Source organism: Misgurnus anguillicaudatus, chromosome 6 (assembly GCF_027580225.2).
Source record: "Misgurnus anguillicaudatus chromosome 6, ASM2758022v2, whole genome shotgun sequence".
In the NCBI taxonomy this organism is placed as follows: Eukaryota; Metazoa; Chordata; class Actinopteri; order Cypriniformes; family Cobitidae; genus Misgurnus; species Misgurnus anguillicaudatus.
This window is the reverse complement of record NC_073342.2, coordinates 1900094-1904788: the sequence shown is the minus strand read 5'-3', so window position 1 is coordinate 1904788 and position 4695 is coordinate 1900094. Positions and strand designations below refer to the sequence as shown.

Sequence of the window (4695 nt, the reverse complement as noted above, 5' to 3'; positions counted from 1 at the left end):
AACTTTGCATTTACTGAATGATTTAAAACAGAACGAATAAAACAGTATAAAAGAATACAACAGTATGAACCTGTAGCTGGAATCAGCTTTCAAATGAGATCAGATGTGTTTCAACAGAAGACACTTTTAAATCTAGATTAAAAACACATCGGTTTAACTTTGCATTTACTGAATGATTTAAAACAGTACGAATAAAACAGTATAAAAGAATACAACAGTATGATCGGTTTAACTTTGCATTTACTGAATGATTTAAAACAGTACGAATAAAACAGTTTAAAAGAATACAACAGTATGATCGGTTTAACTTTAGATTTACTGAATGATTTGAAACAGTACGAATGAAACAGTATAAAAGAATACAACAGTATAAACCTGTAGCTGGAATCAGCTTTCAGATGAGATCAGATGTGTTTCAACAGTGGGCACTTTTAAACCTAGATTAAAGACACAAATTAGCATTTACTGAAGAATATAAAACAGTACGAATAAAAGAGTATAAAAGAATACAACAGTATGATCGGTTTAACTTTGCATTTACTGAATGATTTAAAACAGAACGAATAAAACAGTATAAAAGAATACAACAGTATGAACCTGTAGCTGGAATCAGCTTTCAAATGAGATCAGATGTGTTTCAACAGAAGACACTTTTAAATCTAGATTAAAAACACATCGGTTTAACTTTGCATTTACTGAATGATTTAAAACAGTACGAATAAAACAGTATAAAAGAATACAACAGTATGATCGGTTTAACTTTTCATTTACTGAATGATTTAAAACAGTACGAATAAAACAGTTTAAAAGAATACAACAGTATGATCGGTTTAACTTTAGATTTACTGAATGATTTAAAACAGTACGAATAAAACAGTATAAAAGAATACAACAGTATGAACCTGTATAGCTGGAATCAGCTTCAGATGAGATCAGATGTGTTTCAACAGTAGGCACTTTTAAATCTAGATTAAAAACACCATCGGTTTAACTTTGCATTTACTGAATGATTTAAAATAAAACAGTATAAAAGAATAAAACAGTATGAACCTTACCCGCCATAAAGGGAATGAAGCTTACGGTATGGTGCTTACCTGCAGAAATAAAGTACAAAAAGAACACACAGAACTTCAATTTTCAACCTGTTTGTGATTACCACACAATCCCGTCACCTGGCTGTGGTCTTCATTTGGTGAACGGTTCTTCACTCATAATTGACCTATACAAGAAATAGAAAAGAATATTAAGCAATTCTGCTATTACATTTAGATGTGCCCCAAGAACACAGACACACCGGCTCCAAAATGTTGAAACAGTACATTTCTGTTATTTTAATGTGGCAAATGTGTCAGCTTTAAAAGAACCATACCTTACCTTTTAAACAGGATGCGCACTGCAATAAATACCTTTACTCCCAGCATAAGCAAGCAATTTTCAAAATGCTTTAAAAGTAAATGGTGATTGTTGCAACACAGTCTCACACCCTATTCGTCACATACTGCCGTTTGGTCATGACCCCCTCACGTCCATAGCGGACGTTGAGGGTACCCCCTATTCGTCGCTTGAAAACGTAGAGGGTCGTCCTATAGATTTGAATGCAAACCCCTCATCTTTGAATTTTGACGAAATGGGTTTATCGGTTTGCCTGCGCAATATGGTTTTAGGCGATTGATTTTATGCTGCAAATGTGCATTTTGCACAAGCGTGCGGCGCATAAACGGTTACAATCATTATTGATGCGGTGACCAAACATTTTCGTGGAGCGGAAAGCCTTCTGAATCGGTGTATCACGACTTTTCTCTCTCTTTTTATATAGATATATTTGGTATACAATAAAATGACATATTTACAGGGCTGTATTTGCTGTGTGTTTAAAACATGCCTTAATTAACGTAGATATTTTATTATTTTCGATCACGCACAGTTGGTCATTCCCCCTCACGTCTATAAGCTGACGTTGAGGGTACCCCCCAATTCGTCGCTTGACAACGTAGAAGGGTCGTCCGATATTTGAATCCAAATCCCTCATCTTTGGATTTTGACGTAATGGGGGTATTCATGCCTGCGCTGCAAAGTATGTTTTAGGCGATTGATTTTATTGTTCAAATGTGTATTTTGCAGTAGCGTGCGGCTGTTAATTCATTGGTGCGGTCACTACATTTTCGTGGGGCAGAATCCCTTGTCTGAAGCGGGATCACGAATTTCTCTCTCTTTAAGTTTCTCTTTAAATATATATTGTTCTACATTAAAATGACATGTTTACAGGACTGTATATTTGCTGTATGTTTAATTAAGATATACCCAAGGCAGTTCGTGTAATTTAATCGATTCGTGTCCATGGACACGATTTTCCCCTTTTTTCGTGCCAGTCAGAACGACTTTCAATCTAATGTATTTCAATAGGAAGTATTTTTCGTGCCTGCACCACGTTTTTTTGTCCTATTATTTTTTTCGTGTTTATAAGCACGAATTTAATCTAATGTATCGCAATAGTATATACCAGGGATTGTTTTACTTTATTTGTCATTAATTGATTACACTTTAAGCGCTACTTTACTCAACATTTAATCAGGAGATGTTTATCCTATAATATTGATTTTTTTGATCGGTTTCGTGTGTCAAATACAATAATTAATACTACAGTACCCATGAGCCTTATCGACATCTACTATGGTGAAGGCACCAGCTAAAACTACATGTGGGCCCGCTGCAGATCACAATATTTTCTCAACACATGAATACTAACGTGTGCTTGATAATTCAACAATACGATGTTATGGCCATCAATTTTGATTGTTTCTACTTTGATTGTAAAAAAAATAATAAGTCAGTTTCGGACGCCTGCATTTCCCAGAATCCTCTCTGCCTTCGTTGCTATGGAATCTGAGCCAGTCCTCTTTGCTATTGGGTGATTTCTTCTTCGGTACTCGTAATTGACAGGGATTCTCTCATACGCGAAAATCATTGTCCAGGTAAGTCACGATGCTTTCGTTTAAAGTTCACTATTTGTTTAAATGTTATAATTCACGCCTTTCTTTTGGCATTACGCTGACATTGCCATAGCCGTACGAAAATTAACCATGTTTTTGTGGTAAAAGTGTAGTAACTACGGGTTGTGTATCGATTATTTGCAAAATGGTTTTACTAAACCAAACATGGTTTAACTTTTTTTTTTCAAATTCATTGTTCTTTCTTAACTTGCAACCTATCTCTATATATACTGCATCTGTTGTACCTGTCTGTCCAGCTGTGTGTTTGTCTTTCTGTCTTTGTCTGCTTTGCAATGGCCACCAGATATACCCCTCACAAACAGGATCCCCACTACCAAGAGGGGAGGCTCATGGCTCTTGAGCTGAACCATGACCACATTCTAGCTGAAGCCAAGGTTAGAGTTTTTATTTACCTGTTAGTTTATACTTAAACATAATGGATGTGTGACAACTTAAAATAAAAATGATAAATATGGAAAAGAGATGAGTGTTGAAGATTTAATACGGTATATTGTAATAGCAACTTATTTAGCAACTAACATCCTATAATGTTCCGTGGCATGTTTTAATAAGGTAATATATTTTGGAAAAGAGAGGTTTCATCCCCTGAGTTTCAGAGACTTGGAGAATCTATGCCAAGGCTCATTTAGGTGTTTCAATACTTATGCTGTGTTTCCTTTAGTTGTTGCATGTTTTTCACGTCCTGTACCTTTATTAGTCTTACAAGAAATATTCACTTCAACACACACAGAGCAGCTGTGGAGACGAAATGTTTATGCCCTAGAAGAGACCCTTCACAGACCTCTAAAAGGATCTTTGTTGGCTGGGGCAAGCCGAGGGGGAGGCAAGGAGGGTGACGCCAAGCCTCAGCTACAGGGAATATCTGAATTATTTCAGATTTGTAGGAATTTAAATGTAAATGGTGGACCAAATCAAATTACGGAATAACATTGTAATTGTATTTGAGTATTAACAGTTTAAAACATTTAAATATGACAAAACAAATAAGAAATAGAGTATAACACTTAAGTATACTATCATGTCAAGTACTTCGTTATGTCTTTACCAAACCCTTAACAGAAATACATCTGATTTCATAAACAGTTCTGTATATATGTTGAAAAAGATCATGTATGTAGTGATAGCCTAACCTGTTCTGTGTACTGTTGCAGTCACTTTTACAGGTTGAGTGCTTCCTGTCATCCAGTGTGGAGATTTCACCTAACTGTACCCTCAGCAAAACTAAATCCTCATGAGGAATTTGGTAAATCGCATTGATTAATTTGAGTTTAATTTTATTTAGTCAATAATATTAAACTTTAATTACTTAAAGTATGCTTGCTAAGAATTAATGCACAGTGCCCTGCTTTATGGTTTAAGATGCATGTTTTTGGGGGGGATTTGAGAAACCAGATAAAAACACATTTAAGAGAAAATTAAATCTAGGACCTTCTTGCTGTGAGGTGATAGTGCTAAACATTGAGCCACTAAGCAATCCTATACAAAAAAATCAAACCTAGAATCCAACTAAATCTTGAATAGTTTGGTTTAGTGTATTATTTTTATATGAGTTATTCACCTAGAATAATGTTAATTTATTTTTCTCCCTAGGTGCAGAGAGTGGTTCTGTGGGGACCGTGATGTATTACGTCACAAAAAACAGCCACTCCACAATAGGGAATGTGTAATTAATAGTTTTTTTGTA

General features: G+C 35.2%; 1 long non-coding RNA gene across 1 annotated transcript; it reads left to right on the top strand.

Moving 5' to 3' along the window:
• The first annotated feature begins 1467 nt into the window (after positions 1–1467).
• Positions 1468–3867, top strand: LOC141364226 (uncharacterized). Its single transcript, XR_012369872.1, has 3 exons — positions 1468–2972; positions 3248–3385; positions 3742–3867. It is a non-coding gene; the product is annotated as an uncharacterized lncRNA (long non-coding RNA).
• Positions 3868–4695: the final 828 nt, after the last annotated feature.